The sequence below is a fragment of the Leopardus geoffroyi genome, chromosome B2, assembly GCF_018350155.1.
Source record: "Leopardus geoffroyi isolate Oge1 chromosome B2, O.geoffroyi_Oge1_pat1.0, whole genome shotgun sequence".
Classification (NCBI taxonomy): domain Eukaryota; kingdom Metazoa; phylum Chordata; class Mammalia; order Carnivora; family Felidae; genus Leopardus; species Leopardus geoffroyi.
Window position 1 is genome coordinate 110,576,987 of NC_059332.1, and position 22,242 is coordinate 110,599,228.

Here is a 22,242-nt window from a genome sequence, read left to right on the forward strand (position 1 = left end):
ATTTAGAATCATACATTTTACAAAAATTCACACAACCATGTGCAACTACTACCACCACCAGTTCCTGGACTCAAAAGTACTTCTTTGGATTTATGGTCAGGTTCTCTCTACCATTCTTAGCAACAGTTACTGCAAACCTTTAGGCTGTTTACCTGATGGCATCATCTCCCTTACTTTCCTATAGAAGTGAGAGACTATCAAAAATCTTCAATCTATTCTAAGTAGACAAAAGCATTCTGCAGTGGTTTCTTAAGTCATTATTTTGTCTTAATTGAAGGAAGTGAAATTACATTTTTTCATTAAAAAACTGCTTTTAAGCACTTGTTTTGTGCTACTCTAGCTACTGAAGATAAGTGTTCATGGACATACATTCAAGTGATTCTGATTATTTCAAATATGTAATTTAAAAGTGTATCAGTAAAGACTAATGATATTATCAAATTTAACCCAAAATACAAGGCTAACAAAACAAATTTTGTGAGTACAAGGAATATAGTTGCAGAATCATAAAAATCCGATCATCATAGTATAACTCAAATATTTAAACATTTTAGTATCATTCTCTATTATAGACTATCTCAAATGAATAGGACTCAGAATAATTTGCCTTAATAATAATATTTATAATATATTTGGTATACAAATATTTTTGATAATGTCAATAAGTTTTGAAGTTATACACTAAAAATATCAATGTCAATTCCTTTAATTAATATTTGAACAACCACACAAGTAACTATGTTCTTAGAAGATAAAACATACAGGATCGACATTTAGAAAAATCATAAGCTTTATTAACAGATCTTAAGTTTAGAAAAGTTGATCAACCTTAAAGGCAGAAAAACCTAAGTTCAAAAACTGATTTGCAGTCTTAGCTATTTCCCTTTATTCAAACGTTATCTAACCTCGCTGGACCTCTGTTTGTTAAATGAAAATAGTGATGATTATTACTACATTGTGGGGGTAAGAATATTAAATAACTTAAAGGGCCTGATTGTAGCACCATTAGTTGGTATTTTAAATCAAATATTTGACTGATTATAATTTTGTATCTCACATAGCCTTTGCCTAAAAAGGGAATTTAGAAGTAGTCATTAGTGAAGCAGGTATCATAGGCCTTGGTTAGGGAGCCAGAGCAGAATGCCAATGCGAATATTGGTATTAAGGTTTTAAGCACGAAAAACGACTTTCAGGAAAACAGAGGCGATCTCAGGACTTTAATGAGGACAAACCAGAGAATCGTATCTTAATTTTTTCAGCACTACTGTCATCCATTTAATATGGCTTTCTTTTTTTTTTTTAATTTTTTTAATGTTTTATTTTATTTTTGAGACAGAGACAGAGCGTGAGCGGGGGAGGATTAGAGAGAGAGGGAGACACAGAATCCGAAGCAGGCTCCAGGTAACATGGCTTTCAAAGGACACAATGAAACCCTAATAAGGACCTAATTTTCCTTGTGAGAACCTGAAAACGAAACTGGATATGGCATTGTTATCTATTTTTCTTTGCCTAAAAGTTGTTGGCATTGCATGTTCCTTCCCAATATGTTAAAATAATCTGCTAATAAGCACGAAGACCCAGATTCTGGGTGCAGATAAGAAAACTATGCACATTCCTACCTTCTCCAAACAGTCACGAGTAGATCAAAACGCAACCTTAGGACTCTTGGAGAATACATCCCCCGGGCGTACACGATGGGTCGAACCGACAAGTTGTAGCGTCTGGGAACTGGGAGAGTGGCGAAATTCCTGCACTCACATCAAGCGAATTCTTAACACAACCTGAGCAGTCACCCAGGAGGACAGAGTGGCAGGAGGGGAGAACAGAGGTTCTGTGATGATCACTGACGAGTAGTTGTTTGTTAACACGCTTGCAGGAGAGTCCTGCGCGGGGCGCCAACCGGGAAGAGCCACTGTCGCTCTTCCCCGCGAGCCTCACGGCGCCCAGGGCTCCACTGCACGCGGATACCGAGGAGGGTGTGTGCGTGGCGGGGAGGGGGGGGGGGGGCGCTCTGCGCCGAGGGCGGGTCCAGCCTGTCGCTCCCTCCGCCCCCCGAGTCACTGCCACCTTCTGGCTGCGCCCCAGCCCAGCAGCTCAGAGGCGTCCGCATCGCAGTGGACGGGAAAGGCGGCGGGGAGCTGGAGCTCGCGTCGCAGCTCTCGGCCACAGGGAGGCTGGGCGAACCCGCACGCGAGGACACCTGGCCCAGGCTCAGCGCGGAGCTCTGCGCGCGGCTGGTACGTACCAGGTGGAGGGATAGCGGGCGTGAGCGTGGCTGGTGCGAAGGAGGGAGGGAAAGGACTTGGGGAGTCGGGGGAGACTGAGTGAGGGAAGATGTGGTAAGTGCAACTTTCCCATTTTCCGCTCAGTCTGCACAGGCACGGGGGAATTCAAAGCAGGTGCCCGGTGTGCTAGAGCGGCCACATCATTAGTATGCAAACTGAGGTACTGTCTGGGTGCAAGGGGGAGCTTAGGTCAACAGGCATAACCTGGGAGGTTTGGTTACGTGTTTTTTTGCCGAGTCTGCCCTGAAGGTGGACATTAGTGACCTCCTGTCCTGAGTTGTTGAGCCCTTAGCCTCTCTCGCCGGCAATGCCACGTCGTTTTCCTTGGGCTGTGCGTTCCCAGCCCCAGGCAGCTGCTGGCGGCCACCGGAAAAGCAGAGAGACGCGAGTTCTAACCCGCTCTGCCAGCGTCAGGCTCTGTGGCTTTAGCCAACTCACCTCATCTCACCTCACTAGTCTCCGTTCATTCTTTGACAAAATACGGGACTGATTAGACCGGATGATCCTGAGGTTTCCCCGAGCCTAGGACTCCTGCCCGGGAGTTCGCAGGGGCTTAGGAGATGGAGGGCGTGGGTCCTGCTTGCTGCTGCTGTAATCCTTTGGGGAAGCACCTGAAAGTGTCTTCTGGGGGAGATGGCCCGTCTGCCTCTGCTGGCTCCCTGCAGAATAAGGCTGAGACTGACCCTCCAGTCCCATCTTCGTAGAATTCATCCCAGGGAGCGCAACTGAACTCGGTTCCTTTGGAAAACGTTTAGCATGAGCGGGGTAAAAGGGAAACACACTTAACCCTCCAGCCCCCACCTCACCCCACACTACCCCCTCCAAAAAAAACCTCTCAGTTATTACTAGTCGGAGTCTGTGCAGGACAGAAAGTAGAAATCTGAGCCCGGAGACCACTTAAATATCCACTTAGAAAAAAATCAAAAAGTAAAAACACAACGGTTTGTATACTGAAAAAGAATTGGGTAAGAATTACTGTGAGCATTACATCTTTATGTACATGTAGATTCAAAATCTGTCTCTCCACTTTGTCTCTTCACAAGATGCCTTTCTTCATATCGGCGTTTCTACACATTAAAAAAAATCCTTCTGAGATTTAATATTCAGAAAGCTCAGAATTTGGGTTGTTAAAATGAGATCTGATGGCCATAAAGCTCACAGAAAGTCCTGTAATGGGGTAGATTGTGGATCGAGGTTGGTTAGGCCAACACTTTGAAAACCTTTTTTGTTTCCTACTGATATGATCCATACTTGAATGCCCCTCTGTAGATACTACTCAAAAGCGTTCATTTTCTAAAAAGACGCTTCAGAAGATAAAATGATTCAATTTTGAAGCAAAGTATGATTTTTTTCGGGGTGGAGTCTTAAGTAATTGACTTTAGTGTGCCACATCTTTCTACAACAAAATATCCAAGGCTAATGGAATACTTATGCAGGAAATTTAAAAATGTGTCACATACCATTTGTGTTAGACAATTTTTCTTCTCTTTAGTCAATTTTAGACTAGAAATTTAGATTTTTAGAAATTTACCCCTTTCAGTGATTTTTAAGGAAAATTTACCAAGTTGTAAAAACATTATCATAACTCAGTTTTTATAACACTTTCATCACCCCCAAAAGATTCCTCATGTCCATTTATGGTTAGTCTCTGTTCTCACTCCCAACCACTAATCTCTTTACAGTTTCTATAGATTTGTCTTTTCTGGACATTTCTTATAAGTGGAATCATCCGATATGTGGTCTTTTGTTTATGGCTTCTTTTACGTAGCATAATGTTTTTGAGATTCATCTATGTTGTAGCATGTGTCAGTATTTCATTTCTTTTTTTCCATTGTATGGATATACCACATTCTGTCTCTCTTCATTAGTGAATGGACATTTGTGTTGTTTTCAGTTTGAGGCTATTATGAATCATGATGCTAAGGACATTTTCATGCAAGTCTTAACGGGTACATATGTTTTAATTTCTCAAAGGTAGATATTCATCAGTGGAATTGCTGAGTTGTATAATAAACTTATGTCTAACTTTTAAGGAGCATTATAGAGTGATTTTTAGGTAGAAGTTTTATATTTACAAAAAGTCGAAAATTCTGGAGACATAAATGTTTCTTACTGGATCATATATGATTTTTTTTAATTTTTTTTTTTTAATTTTTTTTTCAACGTTTATTTATTTTGGGACAGAGAGAGACAGAGCACGAACGGGGGAGGGGCAGAGAGAGAGGGAGACACAGAATCGGAAACAGGCTCCAGGCTCCGAGCCATCATCCCAGAGCCTGACGCGGGGCTCTAACTCACTGACCGCGAGATCGTGACCTGGCTGAAGTCGGACGCTTAACCGACTGCGCCACCCAGGCGCCCCGGATACATACATGTAGAGAGAAGGTTGGGAGAGGAAACACTTTTCTTTCTTTCGAATTTAGAGCTCAGATAATTTTGAAAAAAAGTAGTATTTTTCAGAAATAAAATATTTTTAAAGACAATTTTTTTTTGCAACAGTTTTAGTTAGATTCAAATTAAAATTGAAAGGAAAGTACAGAGATTTCCCATGTAACTGGTGCCTTCACACATGTATAGCCTCCCCCATTATCAAAATCGTCCACAGGACTGGTGCATTTATTACAATGGATAAACCTACACTGACATATTGTAATCATTCAAAGTCCATAGTTAACCTAGGATTCACTCTTTTACATTCTATGCACATTGTTTGGGCAAATGTGTAATGACAGGCATCCATTATTGTAATATCATGCAGAGTATTTTCATTGCCCTAAAAATCCTCTGTTTTCTGCCTATTCGTACCTCTCCCCAATTTCCTTTTTTAATGCTTAATGAGAGTAAATCAGGCTTAATAAAGACTGAATTTCCTTCTATGTCCATTGAAAATGAGAAAGAAAGCAATTTGAAAATTGTGTTTCAAAATGTTGATGAGACTCAGACCTTAATGGGCTGATAGTAAATTCAGTGGTTTTCCATTCCTTCAATACAAGATTTTAATTGAGTTAAAAAATAATTTTTCTGAATATAAAAACCCTAAAATCCTATGATAAAATAAGCTTCCTTAACCATGATGCCACATAATTCTTTTAAATAATAATTAAACATACTCTATTCTTAGATGTGGAGATCTAAGGCCTATGATTGCATATTTATGATGTGTATAAAAATCACATATTGAGAATAAATCTAGAGCTCCTGTATTCGTATTTTAAAACTTCTGCCATTAGTACAGTGCTTTTCTGAATCTTGTAGGTCTCAGAAATTTTTATGTTAATATGCTGTATGTACTTTTTATGTTATGATCAGTTGGTGACATTACATAAAAAGAACTCCAGGTTAAGAATCTGAACATACCAAAAGTGGTTATGTTGTTGTTGTTGCTGTTGTTTTACTGGATATACAACTGATTTTGAGAACTCAAATAGTCTACTCTTCACTCAAGTGAGATATACTCTTTATTCCAGTTCTCAATGGCAAGACCAGTTTTATGCCCGGGTATGGTGCAGGCTGTGGGCTTTATAAGTCAGAGTGGATTTGTGTCCTCCAGACACTTCTACTTCTAAAATATGATGGCGTCCAAGAGTTGGGTATTTAGTTGCAAAAGAAGTTCAGAGTTGTCTAAGAATAAAATAATTTGGATTCATTATACTGTATTCCTGAACAGGAAGAGGTAATCTCACCTGGAATCCTGGATCAGTTAGAATGAGATTTCTCAGACTGGAAAGAGGGTCAAGGAAAATGAAGGTGCTTTGAGATTACATAGTCTGGGGCCAAGATGGCTCGAACTTGTTTGCAGCATTTATAGGCAAAATAAATGGAGCTAAATTTTTTCTTCTATTTCTTAAATTCTCCCTTCCCATAGTCTCTACTTCCTTAAGCTCTAAAATCTACTATGTTGATGAAAAAGAATCCCCACTTGGGAATATGGAAATCACCATGGTTAACTCTAAGACTTTCACTTTTGAGGTGGAATAAAGGAGGAAACTGATATCCAGTGTGATAGTTTCAGGAATAAAACGATGGAAGACAGGGAAGAGTTAAGCAGTCTTCCCAAGCATGCATCTACTTAAATTACTATAAAAGTCTTTATTTCTAATCTTTATGGGCTGGGCTAATATGTCTCAGAAGAAAACACTATTTTTAAAAATCTGTGTATGCGTGTGTGCACGTGTGCATGCACATGCATGCACATAACTAAGGATGGCTTATAACTCATGTAATTACATTAGTTTATTATGCTTGTTTATTTAAAAAATGAGAATAAGTACTTCTCTTGTGGAGTCTCTGGAGCCAAGGTATACTATTAAATTTCAAAACACTGAAATAAGCCCCTCTTGTCTGTCTTTCCCAAAGAGGCCTTGAAATCTAATAAAAAGCTAGATTGTAGATATGATAGATTTTCCACATGCTAAAGGTTTATAAAGAATCCACCAAGCCAAAAGAAGATGTTATAGAGTCCACAGCTTCCACAGAAACTACTCTTTCTTTTAGTTCCTACATCCCTGAAGAAGGAGAGCTATCATGATTGTGTGCATTGCAGTAAAGAAGCAGTAACAAAAAATAAAAAGCAGCTCTACATCTTTCTAATATGCCATGAAATTGTATGTATGTATTTATATATACTCTTGTAACTCTGACAAGTTTGGATTTGAGGGAGGTTGGACACCTAGTGTAGTAGCTCCAGAAAGAGATGTTAAAGAGTAAATTGGGGATTAGGGATGACGAATTAGAGATGAACAAGAGTATTTGAAGTCTAGAAATATTAGAAGCTGAAGATAATCAGGTTTGACAAGTGGGATATGAAGTTAGAAAGAGGTGGGAGTAAAGAGTGCTTCTCAGAGTCTTGGCTTGAGGTTTGAGGCAATATAAGAATGAGGGCAAATTTGGCAGATTTACTGGGTTGGATAATGTCTCCTCAAAATTCATGTACTTCTTGGATTTTCAGAATGTGACTTTATTTAGAAAGTGGGTCATTGCAGTTGTAATTGGTTAATATGGACTAGGGTGGTCCCCTAACCCAATACAATTACTATCCTTATAAGAAAAAAAAAAAAAAAAAGACACAGAGACAGACACGGAGGAAGACAAACATAGAGGCAGAGACTGGAGTTATGCAGATGCAAGGAATTCCAAGATTTGCCAGCAACCACCAGAAGCTAGGAGAGATCTATGGTACAGATTCTCTTTCTGAATCCCCAAGAAAGAACCAACCCTACTGACACCTTGATTTTGGATTGCTGACCTCCCAAACTGTGTGGGAGTAAATTCATATTGTTTTAAGGCACTTGGTTTGTGGCAATTTGTTGTGGCAGCCCTAGGAAACTAATATAGTGGGTATGGGGGAAGATGATGAGTAAAAGAGGAATCAGAGTTGAAGATATCCAAGAGGCTGTTTTTTAACAAGCTCAGGAGGCATACAGGAAGTTAACTACAATGATGAGACTTCTATGGCAAGCACGTAGAATGAGAAGGGAAGTGGGATAAAATGGAAGCCTAGGAAGTGAATTCTCCTGAGAGCCCAAAAAAGAGAAGCTGGAAAGGGCATTGTCATAGCAACAAGGGTATGTAACGCGTCAAAATGTGTGGTGTGATCAATAGGTCCTAGTCATGAGATGACCTTGTAGGAAAAGGGCTGAAAGGATTTTTTATTTGACAAGTAGCCTACCAGTCAGAGTAATAGTTTTATGATTGGGAGGTGGAGGCCAGATTTTACTGGGTGAAAAATGGAAAGTAAGGGAATGGGATCAGCCAGTGTTGAGTGCCCATCCTATGACTGTAACCAAAAAATGGGAGAAAAAGGTGGGTGGGTAGTAGGAGTCAGGACATAGGGTCAAATTAATTTTTAGTTACTGTTTCAAGGAGAGGTCTTGATTCTCTCTTTTGATGCCATGAAAAAGTGATTAGTGTGGGAGAGGCCGAAGGCACAGAAAAGATAGTTTATGGAGCTGATTTCCAAAGGAGAAAATGGGATTAGGGCACATGTAGAGAACTTCAATGTATAATGTATTTTTCAATATGTAACAGAGGCTTAAAATTTTTCGAAGGGACCATGTTAACTTTTTCTTCACGTGGAAATGAGCATACATGTTAAGCGAATGGAAACTTAACTATTTACTGAACAACATACCAGGCCCAGACTAGGTGCTTTCACATATTACATTTATTCTCCAATCTGTGGAGTTGGTCTTATGGCTCTATTTTCTAAATAAGTAGGTGAAGAGAATATCTTTTCAAAGTCATTTAATAGAAAGTAGCGGATTTGAGATCAAATGCCGCGTTTGACTGGGGCTTAAATTCACAGCTTACCATTCTAACTCGAAATACTCAGCTCATTCACTCATATTGGACATCCTTTTTTTTTTTTTTTCAACGTTTATTTATTTTTGGGACAGAGAGAGACAGGGTATGAACGGGGGAGGGGCAGAGAGAGAGGGAGACACAGAATCGGAAACAGGCTCCAGGCTCTGAGCCATCAGCCCAGAGCCTGACGCGGGGCTCGAACTCACGGACCGCGAGATCATGACCTGGCTGAAGTCGGACGCTTAACCGACTGCGCCACCCAGGCGCCCCATGGACATTCTTTTTTTTTAAACATTTATTTATTCATTAATATATTTATTCATTTTTCATCCTCTTAAATTAGCCACCTGTTAGCTTTTTAATGTTGTTGTTGTTTTGTTTTGTCTTATTTAATTATTTGTGTTGTTATTGTTGTTTTGATCTAAGCTCTATACCCAATGTGGGACTTGAACTCCTGACCCTGAGTTCAAGAGTCACCTGCTCCACCGACTGAGCCAGCCAGGTGCCCCTCGAATTGGACATTCTGAACAGTTGCTGCTGAGCATGACACATGCCCTGTGCTCAGTATTAGTTGTAAAGATGGTTACAAAAAAAGCAATGTGTTCACTTGGGCAATGCACCCACTGTATCCGGAAATAGTCCAAATCGTATACCCACTGAACTAGGTTTGGTTTAAACCAGGTCATTTCGGGTTTTCCATTAATTTGTACCACTTGGATTTGACAGTGCAGAAATGGGACCAGTCTACAACATGGGGGGTATAATTTTTATTTGTTTGCCTCAAGGAGGAGTGGGAGCAGGTTGTCAGGGGATGTGAGACATATTTTCCTCACAGGGTAGATCTGGGTCAGTTCCCTGAGATGTCTGTGGAATTTTGCCAAAAAGTATTAAGCTTCAAGTAAAACCCAGCATAAGTTGTTCCAACTCTGAGGAGTCCATGTTTTGGGTTCTAGTTTGGGGAGAAACAAAGCACTTTTTTACTCATAGATGTTTATTTTTACCAACACTTTAACTAAAGTATCTTAGTTTATCCTAATTTGTTGAAAACTTTTTATATTATTTATCAATAATTATTATTGGTCTTAATAGTCAAAGGGTTCACTTCTTTACTTTGTTGTTTTATCTCAGTATGATCCACTTGAAATATGGATTTTATTAATGAAATAAGGATTTTGTATAATAACAACAATTTAGGCTTTATCTGAAAATATCTCAAATTGTCTTACAGAAATATTGTTAAAGGTTTACTTTGTCAACTTCTTTCAGATATTTTTATCATAAAGCCATCACACAAGAACATTTAAAGATTTTTTAATATTTTAATATTCAATAGTATCTTCCAATTTTTGTATGTTTGTAGGGTTATATTTTTATATTGATGTAATGATGTTATACAGTTTGTATACTATTGCAAATTTTTAAAAAAACAGCATTTTTCCTTCATATGTAAAGTAACCCGTAAGATAGTTTTTGGTTAGATAAACTTTCAGATCTCAAGGGTATGAAACAGATAATTTTCCATTTTACCAAAAGAGTACATTCTAATTTTGCTGCACCCTGTGGTAATCATTGATTTGAGAAATGAGAAAGAAAAAGAAAACATACCCAATCCATTAAAATACATTGCTTTAAATATTAGCAACATTCAAATGTAGAATTCAGTTTTTTCAAGAACCATATGTGCTTGCTATTGTAAATTCTTCACCAAGAATCACAGATTCTTACTTAATCTTATCTTTTTTGTCAACTCTGCCTTGTTACACTGTAATGAGTTATTCTATATTTCCTTTCCAGAGCCCGTAATATTTGCCACTTAAAATACCACTAAGTTTTAACTTTAAAATTTTTGAAGTGTTTCTGAGATAATTTACATTACAGTGAAAAATCAAGAAGTTTCAGAATTATATTAAGAAGAAAATAGGCTCTACCTATATTTCCACCATTAATTATAAAATCCTTTGCATATATGGAACTTTATTTTTTTTTTATTTTTTTTTAAATTTTTTTTTTTCAACGTTTATTTATATTTGGGACAGAGAGAGACAGAGCATGAACGGGGGAGGGGCAGAGAGAGAGGGAGACACAGAATCGGAAACAGGCTCCAGGCTCTGAGCCATCAGCCCAGAGCCCGACGCGGGGCTCGAACTCACGGACCGCGAGATCGTGACCTGGCTGAAGTCGGACGCTTTACCGACTGCGCCACCCAGGCGCCCCTATGGAACTTTAAAAAAAACAAAATTGAGGGTTGCCTGGGTGGCTCAGTTGGTTAATTATCTGACCCTTGATTTCGGCTCAGGTCACAATCCCAGGGTTGTGGGATGGAGCCCTGAAAGCCCTGAGTCAGGCTCTGTGCTGAGCGCAGAGCCTGCTTAAGATTCTCTGTCTCTGTCTCTGTCTCTGTCTCTCTGTCTCTCTCTCTCTCTCTCCTTTTCCCCTGTTTGTGCTCTCTCTCTCTCCCTGTCAAATAAAATAAAAAAAAAATTAAAAAAGAATTTTAGGGACTGGGTAGAAAGATACATTGGAGCTGTAGTGAAGAATTTTAATTTTTTTTAATGTTTATTTATTTTTGAGAGGGAGAGAGAGACAGATACAGCATGAGCAGAAGAGGGGCAGAGAGAGAGGGAGACACAGAATCTGAAGCAGGCTCCAGGCTCTGAGCTGTCAGCACAGAGCCCGACTCGGGGCTCGACCCCACAGGCCGAGAGAGCATGACCTGAGCCGAAGTTGTATGCTTAACTGACTGAGGCACCCAGGCGTCCCTGTGGTGAAGAATTTTATATGCTGGCATGAAAACTTTGGACTTAAATTTGTAGCTAATTTGCATTCTTGAAAGTTTTTGAGTAGGGAGTCATATAATCAGTGTGGTACTCTATGAGTCAAAAATTATTTTGACAGGTTGTTTAGATGAGGATAAATATAAGAGTGGCATGCATTTTTAAAAGAAACCAGACAGTGAAAAAATGGTTATTTGTAGAATTGGTTTAAAAATTTTTGGTTTATGGCGATTCAATATGAATTGGTATTGTGAAGTGCTTGTCAAACAAAAGTAGTGTATTTTTCAGTTGTATCAATAGCAGTGTCTTATCCAGAATGGAGGAAATGATGGTCCTACTCTGTTATGCTGTGGTCAAATTGTTCTCCCTCTTTTCCACCAAAAAATTCCCAGAAATCTAGGGTATAACTTAAGTGCTCCATAGAAAAGTGCAAAGTTTCAATGAAATTTTATATTCATCTTACAAGTAAGTATAAATTTTGCATTCTACTTCTTTTTAACAATTTTTTAAAAAGTTCATTTATTTATTTTGAGAGAGCACATGCATGAGTGGTGGTGGGGCAGAGAGAAGGAGACAGGATACAAAGCCCACTCTGCACTGTCTGTGCAGAGCCCCATGCAGGGCTTGAACTCACAATGGTGAGATGATGACTGGAGTTGAAGTCCAACACTTAACCAACTGAGCCACCCAGGTGCCCCTGCATTCTAATTTATAACGTGTTTCTTTTTTTTTTTTTTAATTTTTTTTAATGCTTATTTCTGAGACAGAGAGAGACAGAGCATGAGTGGCGAGGGGCAGAGAAAGAGAGGGAGACACAGAATCCAAAGCAGGCTCCAGGCTCTGAGCTGTCAGCACAGAGCCTGACGCGGGGCTTGAACTCACAAACCGTGAGATCATGACCTGAGCCAAAGCCAGTCGTTCAACTGACTGAGCCACCCAGGCTCCCCTCTTTTGTTTTAATTAATATAAATATTCTTTAATATATATACTAAAAAGTAAGACTGCTTTGATATCCAAAATTTATCACGTGGTTGTGAGTACCTTCTGGCACACAGTCTAATACTTCCAAGGATACAGGTTTCCTACCTGAGGAAGCACACAGCCTTAGCTGTATATGGGACCCACAGGCTCTTAATAGACTAAGAATTCTCTCTGAGTTTAACAGATAGGCGCACAATTCAGATTTCCATTGATTAGAGTTTGTATTGCATGGATTAACCTAGATAGTCATATTACTGCTAATATCAAAGTATTTGGTAATATGTTTACATAAACATTTATGTGCACTTATTATAAAAAAATCATAAAAGTATTGTTATATTAAAAAATGGAGGCCTGTATTTGTAGCTCCTGAGGTGGTGAGGCAAGGTTGAACAGCTTTGAGATATTACACTTTGTTGCAACATTTGTGGGCTTTTGTGTTTTGTTTGGTCATGTTCCTATTTCTTAAATTAGTGTTTTGAGGGAGACAGATGTTGAATAAATAAAATTTTGCAAATTATTATTTAGGAAACTTTAAAATTAAAATGTTTTCTTGCTTTATTGGTGTTTAGTTATTTAGTTTCTTTTATACTCTCTTCTCTATTTTACTTACACCAAGATTTCTTCAAAAACTTTTTTTTAATGTTTATTTATTTATTTTTGACAGAGAGAGAGTGAGAGAGCAAGTGAGTGAGAGAGAGTGCACAAGCAGGGGAGGGACAGAGAGAGAGAGAGAACACAGAATCTGAAACAGGTTCCAAGCTCTGACCTGTTAGCACAGAGCCCAACATGGGGCTTGAACCCACAAACTGTGAGATCATGACCTGAGCCAAGGTTGGACGCTTAACCAACTGAGCCACCTAGGTGCCCCCAAAAGCTCTTCTAAGAGTTGCTAAACTGAAAGGGAAAGTATCTTCCCTATTACCAGCTCCAGACTAGCTTTTAGTGATTTGGTTACCAGACCATGTAGCTCCCTTGAGTTTGATGTTATTATAGTTATAACAAAAGGGGTGCAGGCAATGTGTTTATTTTAGCCATAATACTGGATGGGTTGTATCACGGCAGAGCTATCTACTTATTTGCTCAGAATGATTCATCATAGTTTACAGAGAGAGCAGCCCCAAATTCAGGAGATTAGTTTTCATTTTATTTTTCAGTAAATTGCTTTACTACCCATCCCTGCTTAATTAAGAGGTTAAAAATGCCTTATCCGCATGTATTTTACAATTTTGTCTAGGCGCATTATTTTGTAATCATTATTAAATATAGTATAAACACCTCCTTAATGCTAAGGAATACGCCAGGCACCGAGGAAACCAGGTTGAACAGAATAAGGTTCTAGCCCTTGAACAACATGGGGTTAATGTTGAGTAGGTAAATAATCGTAAAACTGTGTGACTAATGCCATCACAGTAGTATGAATCAGTTGTAGAGATGCTCAGAGGTAGCTACATGTAATTCTAAAATCAGGGACAGTTTCTCAGAGGAGGTGATGTTATTGCTAAATCTTGACAGATAACCAATAGTTTGCCAGGCAAAGGGGAATGTGTCCTAGGAAGAGGAAAGACCTAAAGTGTGTAGTGTGTTTAGGGAACTATAATTAAATCACATAGTGGACCCAGCAGGTGTGGCTGGAAGTTTGATGGGAAGTAGATTCAGAAGTGCCTTCCATGCCATGCTGAATAGCTTGGACTTGACTGATGGTTTTAAAGTAGTGGAGTAGCAGAATCTTATTTGTACTATGGTATACTGGCTGCAAGCCCATGTTTCCCAAGGCACCTGCCTCTTCCTGCACAACAGAGAGGTAAGGGACAGTGAGGAAGATAGGGGCAAGGCTGTACTCATGTTCTGATGTGTGAGCAAGTTTTTAGATTGGTTGATTGAGTCGTTGCCTTTGTCCTAAGAGGTAGGTCGGATATAAATGGAAAAATATGACTAATTTAGATTTGTTGAATATAGAACTGATACATTGAAACTGAGTATGTAAATGTAGGTTTAACTATTGACAAGAATTGAAGGTCTTTCCTTGACATTGCTATACTTAAATAGAGTTATGTGTTAAAACATTTCAGGAATAGGCTTATAAAGTTCTTATGTTTTCCCCATTTTTTTGGTCTGTTAACAGGCACTATCTAAATAGCAAAGTTCTTTGAAATTATGAAAGCTTTGAAAGTCACATTTTAAATCTGATTGAAAAAAGAATGACCTCCTTTATGTGTGTGTGCTTTTTAAAATAGACTTTTTTGGCCACAGATTCTGGCTCTGATGCATTAGTTTTCTGTCTGCTTCTCTAAAGATCCAAGGATAGAGTTTAAATTAAGGATACATTCAAGAGTACCCTTCAGGGTAGGACCTAGCTCTGCACTGATTTCTATTTAGTGACAGTTGGAGAGCATTCTGAGAAATGTGTATAGATTATGTGATTAGTCACTTAGGGCCCCTGGCCTCCTGTTAACCTGGCCCTCTTGAGAAGCAGTGCACTGGGAGCAGCTGGGGTTGGTTGGGGGGGGACTCAGTGCTGTTGCCTAGCAGTCCCAGAGGAGCAGTCATTAGGGGTTGTTGCCGAGCAACCAAGGGGCCATGGTGGTGCATCATCCCCCATGAGGTGTTACAGTAGTGGGCCTGCCCCTGTGGATGAAGCAGTACAGTTTGGCAGGGGGCCAAGCCTCCCTCAGAGGCACAAGGGTTGTTAGCAGTAAGTATTTGACCTTAGGATCAAAGATGATAACTTATGTTCTATGACCATGCAAGCAATTTATGGAATTATTGATGTAAATTTAATTAAACATGAACTGGGAGCAAGTCAGGTAGCTGTCGCAGCTAAAATTCTCATTCAACTACGTTCATTCCAGTTTCTTTCTCCTTCAGGCTTAGTTTGCAAGGTAAGGTTTCTGGGTAATGGAAAGTAATTTTTTCTTTATGCCTCATGGAATATGTAACTTTCCCTATTAACTTTATTTAGCCAAAACAAGTATGTACATTTGAGAAAAATCAGCAAGTTAATTCTGGTTTGGTCAAATCAGAAGATAATTTCACCAGGCCCACATCTTATTTTATTTTTAATATTTGACACAGTCCGTAAATGGCTCTTCAGGAGAGTCGATAAAATGTCAAGACTAATCAGCTTTTGTAAGAAGGCTGAATTTTGCTTTTAGGAATGAAAGTTGCCTGTGTTGAGCAATGGCTTCTCCTGAAGATCCAGGCGCATGTTTTAAAGGCCAAAATTGAGCTCTTTCAATATCTTGGAATAACACATAGTTGCATCAGAGGCTAAAGTGTGAAGCAGAGGAATGTGCAGCCGTCAGATTTGAGAAATAATTAACACTGACCAGCAAGAGAGAAGTGATAGGAACCTGATTTCCTTTCCTCCCACTTTGTTTTCATCTAGTATTTCTGGCCTTGGGCTTTAACTGTTTGCCTGCTGCTGTGAGTACAAAGGGAAAGCTTCTCTGTTGCATTAGGGTCTATATTCCTTGAGGGAACTATATTCTTTACAAAAAAAAAACAAAAACAAAAACTTAAAAGCTTAAAAATTCCTCTCAAAAATTTCACACAGATTTTTGTTTTACACCCATGCATGCACACTCGCTAATATGTCTAAGCCATTCAGTTAGAGGACTACTTGGATATATATATCAATAGTAACAGAAAATTTAAACGTTTTTCTAAGATGCCTTATTTATAGCTGCTTACCACTTAAGAGTGATCATGATCATTTTGCTGTTTTTATCATATGCATCATTGGTAGGAGCATTCTACTTATTTTTGTTATATAAGAACATTAATAAATCTAGAGGCACCTGAGTGGCTCAGTCTGTTAAGCGTCTGACTTCAGCTCAGGTCATGATCTCACAGTCCATTGGTTTGAGCCCTGCATCGGGCTCTGTGCTGACAGCTCAGAGCCTGGAGCCTGCTTCAGATTCTGTGTCTCCCTCTCTCTGCCCCTCTCCTGCTTATACTGTCTTCCTCTGTCTCTGTTTCTCTCTCTCTCAAAAATAAGTAAACATAAAAAAATTTTTTTTAATTAAAAAAAAGAATATTAATAAATCTAAAACATTAAGCACAGTATGTACTGGGAATTTTTCTATATGACTTCAATTAAGTACATGTGTCATTTAACCTTCGCAACAACTGTATGTGATAGGTGTTATTATTAAGGATATTTTACATTTGGGGAAATCTAGGCCTGCCCAGAAAGGTTAAGTAACGAGATCAAATGTACACAGTACAGATTTGTAATCAGAAAGTATGTCTTTAGAATCTGTGCTCTCAGTCATTACAGAATTCTTTAAGTACCATGTTATTTCATGAGGACAACCCAGTCAGTATTCACAAAAGACTTGTTTTGGGTTTTAATGATATAATGCAAGAGAGTGCAAACTAAGTTTGCCTATTTTATTTTATTCTTTGGGCCTATACTCTATAGCAGGGGGCTTTTTAAATTATGCTTCTTTCCATCCACCCAAATTCTGTGAACATGAAAAATAAATTCAGCAGCAGTTAGCATTAAAGTTGTTTCTCTTTGGTATGAGATATGCAGGAATGGGAAGTGGTTAAAAGAAAAATGAGAGGAAATGAATAAGTGAATTATTTTTGAATCAATCCTCCAAAAAATTGGTATTTCCTAGAGCTTTGAAGCAAAACAATAACTATTGTTTAGTCATAAAAGAAAAATAATATAGGGGAAAAGTTATATATAGAAGCTAGGTCAGTAGTCCCAAGAATATTGTGAGGCATCATGATGCATAGTGGATTAATCACAGGCTTTAGAGTCAGATCTGAATTCGAATTCTGTCTCTGTGACGTATTAGGTATGTGACCTTAGGGAGGTATCTCACCATCTCTAAGCTTTGAAAAAAGTCTGCTATGTAGTAGATTAATTGTGATGATTAAATGGAGGAAAATGCTAAGTGTCTAGCAAGGCTCATGACACAGAACACGTGTTTATTAAATGTTAAAACCTCTTTGTCTCATTTCTGTCCCAGCAGCAGCAGCAACCAGAGCAAAGTAAAAAGAGAACTATCCAGAGGACCTGACAGGTCAAGGGAATTTCACAGTGGAATTATGGGAGCAAAGTTTGTCAATATTTTTAGGACAAAGTTGGTCAAGTTTGCCAAATTCCTATAATAAAGGCAGTTATACAATGCTGGCATTACATTTTTAATTAGAAAACTTGTTTTTACTTTGCCACTTGAATCTAAGAAGATAGCTGGCTGTTTAACTATTTGTATTAACTGCATGGGAAACATGAATATATCTGATTCTTTGTCATTTTCATCAGTTCCTCTTAATTCATTTTTCAGCTACTAAGATTTCATTCAAAAATTGTTTAATTAATAATTTCAGATAAAGTAGAAATGTGACATTTAGGTTGAATTTTGATTTTGGTCATTTATATGTATTTCTTATCAACTACTCTATCTGTAACCTTCTGTCTCCTGAAACGGTCTGTGTTTCCTCCATGGTGTCTGCCTTGTGGTAGACAACACTGTTTTCTGACTGACTGACTGACTGACTGAATGAAACAGGCTATTTACAATTTTATGTATGTGCAATAGCTACCAAAACTTTTGAAAATATAGTAGTTGTCAAGGATTTGGCTAGTTGGTTTAAAAACTGTTATAGAAATCAAGCATATATAGTAGGAAAAATAGGAGAGAATAGGTTGAGTTAACGAGAGAGAAACAAGAACAAATAGAAGAATTTGAATAGAATAATGCTAATTTTACTGTGAAGACTTTTATACATGAATACATGAGTTTTCCATATTTCCACCAAAGTATAAATTCATGGCATAAATTCATTTTTTAAAGAAATGCATAGAGCAAAAGTGAACATAAAACATTTGCAAATCTTGGTTTTAAAGTTATGATACATCTTTTGCTCCTGCAAGTAAAGATGTATGAACTTTCTATTCAGTAATCACTACCTGAGTACTTACAGTATGTCGTGCTAAGTCCCATGGATGGATGAATAAAACATTGCCGTTCAAGATGTTCACAGGCTGCTAAGGAAGATTGTTACACACAGAGCCGTAAGGCATAGCTGCCATGATTAGTGCATCGGAGAGTTATGAACAAAGTGATTTCTGGCAGGGATTATGATTAGTCTCAAACTGGAGCAATTCCAAAGAGCTTTACAAGGGAAGCAGCATTTGAGTTGGGATCCCTTAAGGATGGCCTAGATACTGCTAATTGAGAGCAAAAGATGATGTACATTGTAGGCAGAGGAGCAGGGTGGTTTCTATGTGGGCTGTTGGTGCAATTCTTTTGGCATTTGTTTCTAGCCCAATATGGCCAACAGGTTCAAACCAGTACATCTTATCACATCTTGTTCAAAGTCTCATGTATGGAAGGTACTCAGTAAGTATTGATTTTGAGCATATACATGAATAAACAAACAAACTTCCAGATCCTTCTTAATATGTGACAATAATTTCAAATACAATTATACTTCACTGAGAGTTATTTTATTTACTTGGTTGTATCTATGCAACTCAAAGGAGAATTTAGACTTTGTGAACTCTGATTAACATTCATTTCACCCAATTTTAAGAAAATATAGCTGTGGTCTTTATTCCTATCACTCTCCCCTTCTCTTGCTTTACTTAATTTCTACACTTTCTTTAGTTTGTCTAGATGCATGAGTTCAAATATATCCCCCCATCCTTTTTTTAAGTCTAAAATATACACTTCCTTGGGGCGCCTGGGTGGCGCAGTCGGTTAAGCGTCCGACTTCAGCCAGGTCACGATCTCGCGGTCCGTGAGTTCGAGCCCCGCATCAGGCTCTGGGCTGATGGCTCAGAGCCTGGAGCCTGTTTCCGATTCTGTGTCTCCCTCTCTCTCTGCCCCTCCCCCGTTCATGCTCTGTCTCTCTCTGTCCCAAAAATAAAAATAAAAACGTTGAAAAAAAAATTAAAATATACACTTCCTTGAACTGAGGCTACAATGCTGTTTATATATGAAATGATATTTGGGTTGATATTTTGTATTTTCTCTTTAGAAGCAAAACAAAGTCATCCTGTTATACACATTCCACATTCTCCAGTTAAAACCTACAACAGAATGATAGAGAATAGGCATATATTTCGTATCTGAAAGTGTCCAGTAATGTATGGAGTAATTATCTGAGTTTTTAGGAGACTGCACTAACATTTGTGCCATAAATGACAGTTGGATTATTTCAGTTATGGTAGTTTTAGCCAATTAAAATTTGTCACGGTTTTGAGCCCCTTTTCCTTTTCTTTCCTCTTTAGATTCAGCATGTCTTAGAAATCCAAATATGTTAGAGTATGATTCCTTTGGTATTTTCCCCCACTTTGGAAGCCCAAACAAAACCCTTTAGAGCATCATAGTCCCAGAAGGAAGCTGCAAGACTTAAAAGTGTGATCACAGCTACCTTTTCTAGGATCCCAATCTGAATCTAGAGTTAACACACAAGAAGCACATTTTTTATTGTTGCAGTTCTTCGGGGAGGGTAATGATAGTATTGCATATTTGGTATTTTATTGTATGTGATCACCCTTGATTCCCAGAACAGCCTATAGAGATAAGCAAGATAAATATTTCCATCCCCATTTGATAAACAAAGCTCTGCCATTTACCTAACAAGAAGGGAGATGACTCCTCAAAGTCAACAGGTGATAAATGGATGAACTGGATAAACTGGAACTAGAACTGAGATCACTGTTTCTGCCCTTTATTACAATGCCCTTGGACTTTCTTGTGTGCTGGATTACTTGTAAGCTATGAGGAAATATGAGAAGCAAAGGAAAAAGAAGGGTAATGAAATTATTTGAAAACTACCTTAAAAGATGGCTAGCATAATGCTGTTGGCATTTGGGGGACAAGATACTTCGTTTGAGAATAATGGTTAAACATTTCCGCTATGTATAATTCTTGGGTTTTATACAAATTAAAAGTTCAGTTAGTGTCCCAACATGAATGGTGTGTGGAATATGGACTGGAAAAGGCTTGCGTCGAACCAGGGAGCCTACTGAGCGATGTTGTAACATCTGAAAGAACTGATGGGGTGGAGGAAGATGTGGGCATATGGTAATGGAATTGGAAGAGTGAGCTGAGGAACATTCTGAGCCTGAAATAGACAGAGTTTGGTGGTTTATGGGGAAGAGGGGTGAGAAGAAAACAGCAGACAGCTCTGGACTCTTTCCTGCTCTGAATAACCCTCGTAAAGTTAGACAGCACATATAAACATAGGAATATTGACAATACTGGCCCCACACTTTGTAGAAAAAGGAACAGGTAATCTCCCTAACATGAAACATGGTGCTCTCATCTAGGACAACTAAACATTTACCACATGCTCAAATATGTAGACGGCCCCAGTGAAAGGGGACCTGGGTTCAGCCACCTCTGTCAGGAATATATGTAGAAGTGAAAATAACCAATTTGTTTTCTGTACAATTAGTTTTAAAATAGGGGCTTTTGATATGTAAATACTTAAAAGAGTGTGAATAGGAAAACCTAGCAAGTGGATCAGATGCCTATTCACAGCAAATTTTCAAGCTACTTCTTGATACGGAGGCATTAGGTGTAGACTAAATTTTACTGGGTTCATTTTATCTTCCATAATTCCAAATATTATGGGGAAAACAATGTCTTTGCTTCTTGGCGTTGGAATTCAAATATGGATTGCTGCAGGGATTTGGTGCTTTTAAAATCACACATTTGAGAAAGGTTGTCACTCATCTAGTGAATCTATTTTCATTGGAAATTTGGAGAGCTGAAGAAAAGTATGTATCTTGCTATATAGGTGATTTCACTATTCAGTAAGAATGTGTGACTGCTCATGTTACACAGTCTTAGAAGCAAAACTGAAGAAAGATTGCTCAGAACACAACTGATGAGTTTGAACAGTGAACCAAATAATAATAAGAAACACACTCCTCATTTATAAGGGAGTATTGAGCTGCTTACTCAAGGAAATTTATCCTGTTCCTGCTATAAATCAGAAGAGTATTAAAAAAAATCAGGATGAGGAATGGAAAAATAATAATGAATGTTGTTTTAAAATTGTGCAGCATTTTGTTGTTAAGTTAGACAATGTTATTGCCCAAGGAACCATGTGTTCTTTTCCAAAATAGACAAGGAATGAGAGATGTTAATCTTTTTTTTTTTTTTTAATTTTTTTTTCAACGTTTATTTATTTTTGGGACAGAGAGAGACAGAGCATGAACGGGGGAGGGGCAGAGAGAGAGGGAGACACAGAATCGGAAACAGGCTCCAGGCTCTGAGCCATCAGCCCAGAGCCTGACGCGGGGCTCGAACTCCCGGACCACAAGATCGTGACCTGGCTGAAGTCGGACGCTTAACCGACTGCGCCACCCAGGCGCCCCGAGAGATGTTAATCTTAATAAATCTTTTTCCCCCTTTGTTTCCTTCAAGGGTCACGGGTATACTGAAAGGCACTTGATCAAGAGAAATCTGGGGGAAGCTGGAAACCATCAAGTTATTGAGGCCACACAGGGCAGAAAAGATAGAAGTAGGTACACTTTTGATCCATTGATCCTGCTATTGAGGATGTCCCTAAAATTACCTTTGTTGCTATAAAGCCAGAGGACAGCAAAGAAAAGGTGCAGTGGTAGTCTTTATTTTAGAAAAAAAAAGTCAATACAGTTTAATCGAAGTTTGGTAGAATCTATTGTTAATGTCAGATTAATAGCAAATAACGCATGCTGAGAATTCGAGATTGACATTTTCATCTTGTGTTTGCCGGAGACCAGTGATTAGTACAGAGGCTGAGCCTAGCTTGATATTTACATTCTTAGTTGTGCTTGTTTAAGTTGTTCTTAGCAGAGGAAGTCAGCTTACCAAAATAATGTTTAAAATTTATAGTCTTTAAAACAGAAGAGAAACTCACTAGGTCTATCAGGTCAATTC

At 38.5% G+C, this 22,242-nt stretch overlaps 1 protein-coding gene and 1 long non-coding RNA gene across 7 annotated transcripts in view; one reads left to right on the forward strand and one right to left on the reverse strand.

Annotated features, from left to right (window-relative positions):
• LOC123608959 overlaps positions 1-18,558 on the reverse strand; it is a 123,262-nt gene extending 104,704 nt beyond the window's left edge. The window contains exon 1 of one of the 2 annotated variants that reach the window (XR_006717540.1): positions 18,285-18,558. This is a non-coding gene — a long non-coding RNA (uncharacterized LOC123608959). Of the gene's footprint in view, positions 1-1,619; positions 1,958-18,284 lie in introns of those variants that run through there. The other variant, XR_006717538.1, reaches the window with a different exon arrangement.
• Positions 2,131-22,242, forward strand: part of PKIB (cAMP-dependent protein kinase inhibitor beta) — a 103,932-nt gene continuing 83,820 nt past the window's right edge. For 2 of the 5 annotated variants that reach the window (XM_045499444.1, XM_045499447.1), the window contains exon 1: positions 2,131-2,237. The gene's annotated coding sequence lies outside the window, so the exon portion shown is untranslated. Of the gene's footprint in view, positions 2,238-21,745; positions 21,845-22,242 lie in introns of those variants that run through there. The other 3 variants (XM_045499443.1, XM_045499446.1, XM_045499442.1) reach the window with 2 other exon arrangements.